General features: G+C 40.9%; 1 protein-coding gene across 3 annotated transcripts in view; it reads right to left on the reverse strand.

Annotated features, from left to right (window-relative positions):
- The window catches only part of Cep128 (centrosomal protein 128), a 339,922-nt gene that overhangs the window by 41,791 nt on the left and 283,790 nt on the right, over window positions 1-14,341 (reverse strand). The window lies entirely within an intron of this gene.

Here is a 14,341-nt window from a genome sequence, read left to right on the forward strand (position 1 = left end):
AGAGAGTACATCATAGAATGCATGTGGCAGTCAGTGAGTCAACTTGCTTGACACATCATCTTGCTTGTGTCAGGTAGCAATGAAGCTGTCCCGGGACTTGCTCCATTCGCCTTCATAATGGACACATGGACAAGGGAGAGCTACTAGACAAAATCATTGAAATGCCCCAGTTTTTCTGAGTGTTTTTCACTCACAGAAAGCCAGTTAAGCAAAAGAACTAAGAGCACCCAGGAGGATAATGATGGAAGGGCCACTTTAGTAGTTTGGATTTTACTGTTTGATGTTCAAATATAATAGAGTTGGGGGTAATGATAGGTTGAAATCATCCATGAATGTTAACTAATTAACATGAGGACATCTAGGGTATTTATATTAATAATGCTAATAGTAACAATTTATACTGTCTACAGCCTTTCATCTGAGATCAAAGTTTATTAAAAGCCCAAGACAAACTTTCTGAACACTTGTGAAAGTGGTATTAGAGAGTTATGTAGATGCATGAAATAAAAAAAGATCAACTGAGGTGTTTAATACAACAGAACAAGCTCAGGACAGAACTGGGACTGAAGTCTAGGGGCATGTCAACATTTACAAGCAAGGAGAAAATGCAGATCAAAGCCGCTTTGTGGAACTCTGTTTACCAATAAGTTTAGGGCACATCCTGAATACGGTCTATGGAAGTCAGCCCCGTTTCTCTCTATTCTTTCCAATAGCTCTGGAGAAACGAGTGACCAACATTCTTCCTTTCTCTTTGTGTGAGTCATAAGACAATCTAAAGAGTTCCATCACCTGAATGTATCTACCCTCCCCAGCCACAGCAGAGAATGCAGAATGGAAAGAACATTGTCACTAATTAGGACACAACTCCAGGTTTTGCCTCGCTCAGGAAGTCATGAGCTTTCTGGCCTACAAACGACCCCAGTACAAACCTAGGATGTGTCAGAGGACAGTTAAGACTCAATCCAGTTTGAACATTTTCAAAAGTATGAGGTCTCTGGCCAAGAAACTAGTCAGCTGTTGCTGCTTCAAATGACCTCTGTAGCAGGTAGAACATAGTAAGGATTTGGAAAGAATCCAATACACATTATTTTCTGATTAAACCAACAGATTCTAACAGGGTGGACATTTCAGAGGCCTACCATGTAACTCCTGCTGTACTAGACTCAGCTAATAGGAGCAAGGGGCTTCTATAATGTTACTGACCCCACCCCAATCATTGCAAAAATCAAGTACACATGACACAAAGGGAATATTAATAACTCACCCAGGATCACATACCTGGGTGTCATGACAACATGACTAGAACCTAGATATTCTCACAATTAGTCAAGTATTTTTACAAATATGTACCCATTACTGAAAAAAAAGGCTATTATCACCTGAAACTTGTAATTTATTCAAATACATACACTTGATAAAAATGCCCAAAACCAGTTTTAAAAAACCTATTATAGTAGTATATAAGATATACTACTCCTACCTATGACATATTGAAAGTGTAATGCCATATTTTTTCTGGCTGATTTACAATCTAAAGTAAATAGCTCACATGTCTCACAATGCAAGTTTACCAAGATATGCTCTTTTAAAAGACAGAAGGCATTTCTTGCGCATGTTACGTTTTTCAGAAAGATACTGGTACTTTGCTTTATAAAGTCTATTTCTGCTATTTTCACAATAGGAAGAAAGCATGTTTGACCCAGAGGATACAGTTCATTACTGATAGTGTGCAGCCCTGGACTAGAACACACAAGCAAGGCATTTCCTCAAGCAGCATAATTCTGCATCAACATCCGATGGGAGGCTGCAGTCTGACCTGCAAACACAGAGCAGTTCCATACAGCTACGACCTTCCTTGCTGGGGAAGCCTCACTCTTTATGTAGTATCTCAATGGCATATTCCCTAACTCTGTACTTTTATGAAAAACCTGACAAGGCCGTAAGGAACTTTTGTTTCCCCCCAAGCTGGAAGAAATGTTATATTTTGGGCTTGACCATCACCTCTTGCCATCGGTGTGACTATAAACAGGGCTGCTTGCTTCAGCAATGTTGCTGTACTTGACCATAAGTGGTCTTCTGGAGGCTTAACCCTTTGGAGTTGACCCCATTATTGGGAAAGACAGAGACTTTAAGACTAATAAATCGAGAGCCCGGCTCCCGTGTTTGGGGAGAAGGTGGACGAAGGAGAATGTCTAGATTGTTTCCCTCCAGGTCCCTCATGAGAGATTCATGAGATATTTCCGTCTGCCCTCAATGCGAATGCACAGAAGGTGGACCAGCGCGGGAGCAGTGGGAACCTTGGCAGGGCAGGCTGGGACAGGATTTGTGCAAAACCTTTTTCCGGTTTCAGTTTGAATGGGTTCCCAGGAAGTGTCAAGTCCAAACGAATCCAAAATTTTACAATGCGGCTCGGCCAAGACTGCTGAGATTCACCTGATTCTGGGTCAAAAGCTTACAGAGCACACTGCGTTTTATTTGGTAAAAAGCCAATTGGACTGAACCTCTCAGGCAACTTCAATGAGAAGCCCATAGTCCTGGCAAAACCAAAAATGAACATGGCTTCATCTTTGGGTTTGAAACAGCAATTTTGGCCTTTGTAAAGAGATAAAGACAACTTTCTCTTAGCTGCAAGGACCTTGTAAGTCCTGAAGGGAGGCCCTGAACTAAGGAACAACTAGTGATCTGGCCTGATTCAGATTCCCATACTCAGGCCTGTGTTTCGTGGGCACAGCAGGGGCACTGAGTAAGAACATTCACTCATTGGTGACCATATATTCCCAAGCATCCAGGGCACAATTCACTTTGTTAACAAAGGATGCCTGCTCTTCAAACGCTGAACCTATGGGGTTCTGTACCAATGTCGTCCATGATGAATAATTACTTTATGATTTGGGGGAGTAGGGAAAGAAAATTGTACCAACTGGCACCTGGCTACATTTAGGGAGGAGCACACATATGTGGCAGTATGTTACAATTTCCCAAAGGACATAAACCACACCCTTGTGAATCTGGTGCAGACATGGACTGGACACCCAGATTCAAGGTCACTCGTATACGTGTAGTTCAAGCATGTACCACTAATAACAGCAGTAAGGTCTTTACAGAATTGCTGAAGAGGCCACAAGTGTTTTGGAAATAATATTTCTCAAAATGTCAATGGGTTTATGGTTTTGAATAGCTTCAGGTTAAAACTCATAACTATATATCTAAAAACAAGATAGATTGGATGGTTTTAAGTATTCAAGAAACAGGCTGAAAGCTAAGCCAGCTCATGATTGCACATCTGCTTTCAGTCAATGGTTTTTCAAAACTTTAATTGCTTTCTAAGGTAATTATTTAAACTATTAGGGTCCCCAACACACACGCATACACAGAGGTTTTTAGCGTTATTTAGTAAGTCCAGGCAATTGCAGAGAGTTGTGTTTCCACAATAATAGAATTTCTTCTCAGTATCTGTGTACATGTTGCTGTGAGTGCACACTCTGTAAGCATTCGTGTGTGTGTGTGAGACACACATGTGAAGCCACAAAACAACACCAGCTATCTTCAAATTACCCCACCCTTATTTTTTAAAGTAATTTCTCATGGAACCTGGAAGTAAAAGTTAGACAGCCTGGACAGAAATGCCCAGGAGTCTTCCCATTTGCCATCTCCCTTCCTGTGTCAGCTATTGACACAGGTACAGGAGAGCACACCTCGGGTGCTTATGCTTATGCATCAAACCTTATACCAGCTGAGCCACTGAGTAATGTATAGTTTTATACTTGCTTAAAAACGAAAATTATTCTGGGGAAAAAAAAAAGCAATTTTGGGGAGGGACAACAAAAGCTCTCTATGATAACCTAAACATTGGAGATGGTGAGTGAAGGTAGATAGAGCCATGCCCAGAAGTTATCAAAGGAAATCTTACCTGTTGTTGGCCTTGAAGCCCCGAAACAATGCAGACAATTTTTGCTGCAGTTGACTGCCTACCGGAACTAGGCAAGGCTCTTTGCTAAAGACACCACACATCTTGATTTCAGGACACAGTGACATTGACCTGGAATTGGTGTGAAAGCTTCCCCTCTAGGAGGCAGCCCCTACAGTGCTCCATATGGAGCTATTTAGACTTTTGAGAGTCTTGCTCGGCTGGATGACCTGTGTGCAACAATACCAAATGGATGCAGAAGATGAGCTTACAGATACAAGACTGCTGCATCTGTTATGAGGGTAACCAACTGCTTTCTCACTAGATTTGATGACTTCTTCACAGGGGCATTGAACTGTAAATCTGGTCAAACTCTCATGGGGAGGTCATAAGCCCTAGTGTGGAATCTGCTGCTGCTGTTTTCCACATGGACATGATATGGCTGTCACATTGCCTTCTGATAACTGTGTTCACGTATTGGTAAAGAAGTTTCTTGTTGCAGTGGCCAGCAGTGACTACAGAAAGTTATAACTGATAGACGACTACTCAATGTGCAGCCAAACATGGGGCTTCAATATCCTTCTCCACAGGGCTCAGGGAACATTATGGAAGAGAGGGCAGGAAAAATGCAAGAGATGAAAGAAGAAGAGATTGGAGGTATGGAATGATGTCTTTCAGGAATGATAGGAAGTCATAGCAGCTATAATTAACAGTACAAGGTCTGGACAAGATTGGTGAGATGGCTCAGCAGGTAAGAGCACTGACTGCTCTTCCAAAGGTCCTGAGTTCAAATCCTAGCAACCACACAGTGGTTCACAACCACCTGTAAAGAGATCTGATGCCCTCTTCTGAAGTCAGCTATAGTGTATAATAATAAATAAATCTTTGGGCTTGAGTGAGAAGGGGCTGAATGAGCAGAGTTGACAAGAGTGAGCGAGGCAGACTAGAGCAAGCAAAGGTCCTAAAAAACAAACAAACAAAAAACAAACAAACAAAAAGATTGGGCCCATCAACACCTTGTCATGAAGTAGAGAAGCTCTCATGAAGCTTAGCTCAGGAATATATAAGTTGCTAACAGTTGATGTAGCTGATCAAGGAGCCCAGGTTCCTGAAAACTCCAAAGGCAACTCATTTGGATACCAAGGAAACATGAAAACTCACAACTAGCAATGTGCAGAGAGTGAGAGATCTTGGAATACTCAGTCTTAAATGGGATGTCTCCACCAAACCCCTTCCCTTGGGGCTCAGGGATCCCCGTGGAAGAGGAAGATTGTAAGAGCCAGAGGGGACAGAGGACACCAAGGAACAAGGTCTTCTGGACACAACAAGACTGAGACACATAGTAACTCTGAGATGGCGGCTGCATGCACAGAGAAGCTATCTGCAACTGATAAGAATCGCTTGCAAGAGAAGAACTAGTTTGTTTCCCATGGAGTGTTACTGAGTATATTAAACACACTTAAGGGCAAGCATCAAACCTAGCAATAGATGAAGACACTAAGTGAACTCAATAGCGCTTTGGAGTTTTGGTTTGTTTATATATATTTTTGTGTGTTTTGTTTTGTCTCATAATGATTTGTCTTGGCATTTATTTATTTACTTATTTTTTTGCCTGTTTGTTTTCAAAGAGAAAGGGAAAGAAGATGTGGAGCTGAATGAGTGTGGAGTTGGCAGAATCTGGGAGGAGATGAGGAAGGCGAAATTGTGATCAGGATACATTGTATGAAAAGAAATCTACATTAAAAAGACCCGAAAGATATGAGCTGTACCCCCAGAGCTCGTGTCTCCAGCTGCATATGTAGCAGCAGATGGCCTAGTCGGCCATCACTGGGAAGAGAGGCCTCTTGGTCTTGCAAACTTTATATGCCCCAGTACAGGGGAATGCCAGGGCCAAGAAGTGGGAGTGGGTAGGTAGGAGAGCAGGGTGTGGGGAGGGTATAGGGAACTTTCAGGATAGCATTTGAAATTTAAATAAAGAAAATACCTAAAAAAAAAAAAAAAGACCCGAAAGTGGAAGGAGAGTAGTTAGAACGAGGAGGGGATTACATGTAGTAGGAGGGAGATAAGAGGGTAATGCAGTACATTATTAAAACACGGCAGGTATGTGTGCATGAAAATGTCATAATAAGACCCATTATTAAGTATAATTAACATATACTAATGGGAGAAGTAAAAAGGTTGGGAACAACTTACACGAAACCAAGGCGGTAAGAAAAAGCCTTCTCCTGTGAAAACCCACTCGGTTGTCAGTTAGGAATACAACTGAAAACTTTGAGTTTGAACAAAGTCACCTTGCATAGGTGGACAATGATGCCCCCAGAAGAGAGGTTGTTAAAAGACAATCTCAGAGCCAGGAATATCTAATATCTCCCTACAAGTTGGTAATCCCAGAGGTCCTGGAAGCATCCAAACAATGCCGGCAGTGTCATCCTCTTGGTTGCTACCATAACTAGATTGTAAGATTCTAATGCTGAATACAACTTGGGTTGTAGGACTCAGATATCAACTAGGAACTGATGAGGAAACTTTCCCCTCCCTCATTAGCTTTCAGAGTGCTGTGCTAGGAGAGTGGACCTTGGTCGTCTTGCCCATCACTGTATCCTGCATGCTACAACGGTGACCTGTCACACAAGTTGTGTGATAATGGCATGATGCGTGTGACAGTAACCAACCTATTTCTGATTGGATATGAAATCTGCTTCGAAGGACAGATTTCATAACTGATGCTGTAAACCTGGTCAAAAGCCCATGACTAGGGAGACTGTGGGCCCTAAGCTGGAGTCTACTGCTGCTGTTTCAGTAAACTGGCATCTAGTTCAAACTGCTCTCTGAAGAGTTTTGTTCACACCCATAGTTATGCTCTTCTCCACCTTGGTCAGAGGAGCTTCTGGCAGTGGGCAGCAGTCCGTGGAGGAAGTGTAACTGGTCTAAGTGCTCAGAATTCATGATTGTGACTGTGAGTGTTCAGCTGTGTTCAGGGAATCTCTGCCACCCTGCCCTTCCCCATTTAAGAGGAGGACAACATGGGAAGATGGAAGGGAAAGAAGAAAAAAGGAGGATGAAGAAGAGAGCAGTGAAATGCCTTCTAGGCTCCACATGGCTGGCGAGCACCCACGAGCACATAGCAGGTGGTTACTCGCACCAGAACAAGCCATTTAAAACTCCAGTATGATGGGGTAGGGAAGCAAGGAGGAGCCACTGGAAGCTGAGGGCTGCTAGAAGAGGGACAGCATTTTTCATTTCAGGTTCTAGCCATTGGTGGTGGTTATGCTAAGCAGATAGACCCTGCCCATGCATACAAGGGCATCATAAATTGAACTCGGTGGCATTTATTTATTTGTTTGTTTGCCTACCAAAAAAGGCGAATTTAGATGGAAATGTACTGCAGCCTCAGGGGATGTTGAAGGAGAATGGGGAAGGTGGGTGTGATCAACATACATGCTATACTCATAAGAAACTTTCAAACATTAAAAGAGAATTTTAGAAGAAACATGAATCACCAATTTCTGATACTATTAATGATACTCTGTTATGCTTGCAGACATAACTGTCCTCTGAAAGGTTCCACCCAGCAGCTGACAGAAACAGATGCACAGACCCACAGCCAAACATTGGGCAGAGCTCTGAGAAGAGTTGGGGTAAAGACTGAAGTCCCTGAAGGAGATAGGGACTCTATAGGATGACTAACAGAGCCACCTAACCTAGACCTTTGGGGGCTCTCAGAGACTGAGACACCAACCAAAGGACACACATTGGTCTGTCTTGTCTGGCCTTAGTGGGAGAGGACACAGCTAACCCTGCAGAGACTTGATGTGCCAGTGTAGGGGGATATGGGGGGAGTGGGGATGGGTGCCCACTCTCTCATAGCAGAAGGAGAAGGGGGATGGGGGAAGGTACTGTGGGAGGAGAGGACTGAGAGAGGGGGATAGCATTTGGGATATAAATAAATAAACAAAAATTTAAAAAACAAAACAAAAGGTAAGAAAGTAGAAAGTTAAAAACACAGAAAACATGAAAACCACTAATTTTATCACTGTCCTTTTCCATTATATCTCTAATAATTTTATAGAATATTATACTAATATATTTGTTACTCTGTCATACTTTGGAATAAAAACATTCAAGTATAGAGACAAACTACATTCTAAAATTTCTGATGACCACAAAATTTATGTGGATGCTACATATAATTTTTGTGGGCTAGATTATCACTGTAAGTAAGAAATTTTTGGAAAAGTTCTTAAATATAAAATATTAATAAAAAGAAAAATAAGTCAAAGTGTATGACTTGCTGAGACGAGGGTAGCACCCCTTCCCTGAGCCCTACTAAAGGCTGATTCTGTTTCCAAAAGCCAGGGTCCCATTGTATTTCATTTACATAGATTTAGTCATTGAGGAACTTTCTGCACGTAAATGTACAAGGAAATGAAAGCAGTGTTCTCATACCAACCTTACTCTTTTGACTGTCTTCCTATTTTTATGACAATTACTACATGGTGATCTGTCATGCAAAATTAATTATGATGATTTCTCAGTTTGATTAAATTCCCTTTCGACTTCATTGGAAGCAAAGAGCTGAAAAGCACCCGATGACCTGAAGGACTGTGGCCAGCTTCCTAACCATTCACTCCCTGGCTTGGAAAGGTATAGCAAGGACGTTTGCTGTCCTCTTCTGCTGGCATGCTCAAGCGTCCGTGGCATGTGCTGTTGGAAAGGAGACCAAGCAGGTAGAGCAGCCTGTCCAGGCAGCACAGTGCAGAAAAGTTCATGCAGAGGACGATGGGGAAGGCAGTTCTCTCTTTACCGAAACGCTATGGCACAGCTTCGCATGTTGCCTCAGCAGGAAGTCTCACTGCATCTCACTCATTATCTCTGGACATCACTGTTAGAGCTGGCAATAACCACTTTGAAGGAAAACAAAGATTAAAAAAAAAAAAACCTAGGTTCTAATGTTTCAATTCTCTTTGTTTTGGGGAAAATATACCATGGACAAAAACCATGGAGTATATATATATATATATACATACATACATATATATACATATATACATATATATAGATATAGATTAATGAAAGTGATGGTTCTCTGTAGTTATTTATCATTCCCATAGTTACTAATGAAGACCAGCACCATAAGGAAATCATCCCTAATTTACCAGTGTTAAATTACATTTGTGAATTTTCTAATGCTAAAGCACTCTATATACCAGGAATAATTTCAATTTATTCATGACTACACTTTTAAATAAATCTATATAAAAACATTAAAAATTAATTTTTCTAATAACTTGGTACACTAATTTCGTATATATGGTAATGATAAAAACGATACTCATTTTCTTTATTTACTGTCTGCCTGGTTTTGCAGTAAATCACGCGGCTCCTAACATGAGCTGCACACCTGCTGTTTCTGTCTCTGGAAAACTTTTTACAAAACTTAACTCTTTCTGGAATACTTGGGAAGTTTAAGCTTAAATTATTCTACCTTGGTTGCCCTTTGGCAGGAATTTTCAAGAATTCAGTCATGGGTCTATCCATTATCTTTATTCTCAGGCCTAAGGACTGTACTTTCTGGGAATGTGGTCATGTCCCCTGACATTCCAACTGTAGTGGACGCAGCACTCCTCTTTCTGTTCAAATTCTACAGTTTCTGGGATCAGATCTTGACCCCCAAATAACAATGGTCACACGCTCCAAGGCAGGCTGGTCAAGGCACCAAGCTCCACGTCCTCAGAGCCATGCATGGTTACTTCTTTCTCATTCATTAGTTTCTCGTCTTCTCACTTTGGGGGGTTAGATTTTCTCTACGTTTATTGTCCTCTTTATCTTAATTTGAATTCTCATCTCTTCCTTTTTTATGTAAGCATCTAAGAACTTAAATTTCTCACGAAGTACCCTTCTGCTGATCTGACATACTTCATTATCATTCCATTCTATACATTTTACAATTCCCACTACAATTTATGTTTTGAATTGTGGGCTCTTTGGAAGGTTGCACTGAAATTCCAAATGCCCTTTGTTTATGTGGTTGCCTTTTTTTAAACCTTAGAGCTAATGTATGACTGGGCTCAGGGACATTAAGAAACATGTGTATATAACTTTCAGATTCCTTGAAAAGGTGTATACACCCCTTTATCTCGTTCTTTTCCTTTAACTAGTTCTATCTAATGCCATCACAATGACCACAGATGGACCAGGCAGGAGTACACCGAGGAAGGCAGAAGGAAGAGCATGGCTTCCTAGATTCGGCCATGGCAACATCCTTCCAGGTACTCATTATGCTTGAACCGCTACCAGAAACGAATTTTATCTTAATGAATCCCTACTATCATATGAGGCTGTCTGAGATATTACAGTCATGCCAAGTTTCAATAACAGAATACGGGAATCTAAAGAACAGAGGTGTTGCTAAAAATAACAATAAAGAGATACAGAAAGTAGGTGAAAGTGCAATGTATACTCACTGCACAGGGAGTTGCTGTGAATTCCCATTCAATTTCTTACCTTCTCACTAGTCGCTCCTCTTCCTCTTACCCTTGACCTCCATTTACTGAATCTGTCAGTCCTTTATTGGATCAGTGACATCACTGACTGTTCCCAATCTCTCATTTTCTCAAGCACATTTCTAAAGGAAGTTCTCATCTTTTTCTACAGTCTCCCAGCACACCACTCTGCCATCCCATCTTTCTCTACAGTCTCTAAGCACGCCACTCTGCCATGGGCAGGCCGACCAAACCCTGTCTTTTTACCATATTTCAAAACACAGGCAGGGACATAAAAGCCATTAATGGCTCTCTATGGAATTAAAAAAATATATATCTACCACTCCTTGGCTCCTAACATTCATGCCCAAAGAAAAGCCAGATTTCCTCCCAAGGATGTCTCAGCATCCAGTGCCAACCAGTAGAAACTGGTTTTCAAAAGGAAGCCACTTGTACCTCTGGTTTGCATGTCACAGTCCCTGAGTGTTAACTCTGACTACTGTAAACTGTGACCTATGTCAAAGGCCACAGTGACTCTCTCCCGGGCAAGCATGAAAGGCTTGGAAATGTGCTTCAGAAGCTTATGCTGAGCGCGCTCTTCGGATGCTCTGACCCCACCAGACTGCAGACACTGCTGCAGAGTCTGTAAGGCTCTAAGCCCACCAGATCTCTACTGCAGACACTGCTGCGGAGTCTGTAAAGCTCCATCCTGGAGAGCACCAACAGCCCATGATCCCTGTTTACAGATAATTCATTTTGTCTAGCTTCAGTTGATTTCATTTTTGACTATGGAAGAACCTAATTCACTTCAGCAAGCCTCCTCCTCCCTCTATTCTTCCCTGACTCTCCCATTTCTTCTCCTCCCTCCCCTCTCCTCCCCTCCCCCATCTACTCTCTCTGCAGTTCTTTTGAATCAATTATAATATCCTGTTCGCACCGTCATTAAGCAGTTAAATAAGCATATTTGACAGAGGCTCATTTTATGATCACACGAGAATCGTAATATACCCAGTATTAAAAGTATTGGCATGACAAATCCTATGTTCATTTCTATTTCACCCTCAACCTGGAATGCCTTCTTTGGCTCTTTCTTTGGCATGACACTACCAACTCTTCATACTTCACAGATAAATCTGTCCTCCTCACCATGTCTTCAAACTACAAACCCTGTAATTTTTATGACGTGCCCAGACACAATGCTGCTCTATCTATCCTAGCAATCTTTCTTTTGTAACAGCTGCTGCACTGTGCATCTCTCTCCTACTCAGGTCCCCCGAGCAGAGCATTTTACTGCACAGCAGTAACTCACTTATATGCAAGTGACATGGTGCCTCAATCTGACTACAAGTTCTTTAAGGGCACCGATCATAGCTTATTTTCCCTTTCTCCTCCTCCTTTAGTCAACGCAGTCCCTTCAGAGTGCCCAAGAAACACACAAATCCCATATACCACTGCCTACGAGCTGGGGCTCTTACTCCGACATTTTCTTCTGGTAATCACTTAATTGTATTTGGGAAATCAACTTGCTGTATTTTGGCTGAAGGGGTTTCCCTTTGAGGAAAACTCAGTGTAAACAGAGAAAATGGTTAGTACTCATTAAAACACTAAATAGAATATATCTGGGGACTATATGAAAAGATCCAGAAATTAATTAATGTACTGGTGGGAAATTTCCCACTCAACTACTGGCCTGATATTTATACTGCCATTGCTTGCACAGTCTTGGATAAGATTAGGTTAGGGATGCGAAGTTCAACATTTTTCATTCAAGGCACATTTACTGAATGTCTACTATACGTGTGAGGAAGTTTTGACAGATCTTAGGGATTCATTTATGAACAAAGTATACTTTGAAATCCAAGGCACTTATCTGATAGTGAAGCAGAAACGTACAAAAGGGTGGACACATAAACACTGGGATCACTGGTGGCAACTCTCAAATGACATCACAGGATGGTAAAAAAGTACCGTGCTTTGGGGTATTCGAACTAGCTGAGCCCTTACACTGATCAATCACAAGTACCCCTAATGGAATGATGCCATGCAAAGTAACACCTGCTCCCCCACAACACACACCCCGCCCGCCTGCATGCGATTCCCTCTGTGACCTTCACAGCCACTGCCAAGTGTGGGACACCAAGATGTGCCTCTGGTCTAGAGGCTGAATTATGAGGGAATAATAAATGATTCAGATTGCTTTCAGCATATTTGATTTTATGGACTATAAAATACTTTATCAGTTGAAGAGCCTACCAAGTGAATTAAATTCTGCTTCTAATAATGCCATATGAAGTCAAAGGACTTCATAATATTTGAGCATTAATATTATTACCAAGCATTTTAATTTTTATGGTTTTACTAATGATAATTATTTTTTTTTTGAGAAATCTAGTACTGTACCAACTGCAGCCCATTTAATCATCTTTATTTTTCTCATGATGATTTTCAATTTTTACCATTGGTTCCAGGGGACCCTTTGTAAAAGACCTTCAAGACTCTACTGCATGATACTTCATTGGAAAAGATGGGAGGCACATAAAAAGCCCAACAAACACAAGGAAATGAGAAAGACAGTGCGTTGATGTAACTTTTAGATTTGGATATCATACTGATAAGGTTCAGATATTAAATAATAACACATGATCACAATGATAATGACAAGCCAACACTGGGCTTCGATATGTTCCCAAGCTTTTTTCTTTCTCCGGTATCAAGATTGGCTGAACTCATTTTAACATTCGCCATTTTTACAGATGTAGAGTTGTGGGGCACTTTCCTATATGTGTGCCTACTGTGCTTTCTGCTCTCGGTCTGCATCGGCAAATACACACATTGTGATTGTTTTCATATCTTTAAAGGAATATTTAACTCATAAGCTTGTTAGCAAGACACTCCTGAAACACAATAAAACTGTGGAGAAAACCAGACACTGTACTTCTCTAGTCTGTCACACTGAAAGCGGGGAGGTAAGTGAACTGTTTGAGTGGTCCCGTTAAATCAAGGGAAGAAATCACTTAGTGTTTGGACAGTGTCGCTTTATAAAAACAGGCCCATTTATTCCTATTTCTAGTATAAATAAATAAATAAATAAATAAATAAATGATTAAATAAAAAAGGACAGAGACTTACTTATTAGCTTTATTGCTTAAAGGAGTTTTATTCCTTCCTGTACATTAAAAATTTACCAAAATAAAAATCCCAGTGTTCCAAAGATACTGTTAGTATTTTATGTCATTGCTTAATGTCCATTTAATGCAAAAACATGCATATCCAGCATTTGTATCAACATTTTGTACATGGCAATATTCCACCCCAACCCCAACAAGAACATTGCAATTTTTACTTCTTCAAATATGCCTTTTTAGTACTACATAGTATTTTGCCATAAAGCAGTATGCTCTATATTCTACTGGGTTCCTAACTTTTCATCCTGTGTGGTGCTAGAGACCAAACCCACAGTCTTGTATATGACAGGCAGACTCTTTACCCCTGAGCCACATCCCCAGTCCTGTTTTCCTGCTTCACGTGGCTGAAGTCAAGTGTCTGCAGTGTGAGTGCTGTCTCATGCATCTGCTCCTTGGCTTCGTAAGCCATCACTGAAGTACACAGGATTTTATTTCTTGAATTCATTTTCATTTGAAATTGTAACATAAGCCTCTCCTACAATGACTGCAGCCTGGTCAAAATGCTATACTTCACCTACTTACTTCAACTGCAGGCATGTGACTTTGCTCTTATATTTTAAAATTCATCATTTTTCTAATAAATGAATGCATTCATGTACTGTTTACAGCTAGATACTTAAAATTATTCGCCAATACTAGATTCCTTCAAGTAAAGCTGTCAGAAGGCTGATCCGGTTTCATGGTATTTTGTGTGTTTGGTGGGGTATTTTTGTTTGTTTTGTTTTGTTTTGTTTTGTTTTGTTTTGTTTTGTTTTGTTTTGTTTTGT

The sequence above is a fragment of the Mus caroli genome, chromosome 12 (assembly GCF_900094665.2).
Source record: "Mus caroli chromosome 12, CAROLI_EIJ_v1.1, whole genome shotgun sequence".
Taxonomy (NCBI): domain Eukaryota; kingdom Metazoa; phylum Chordata; class Mammalia; order Rodentia; family Muridae; genus Mus; species Mus caroli.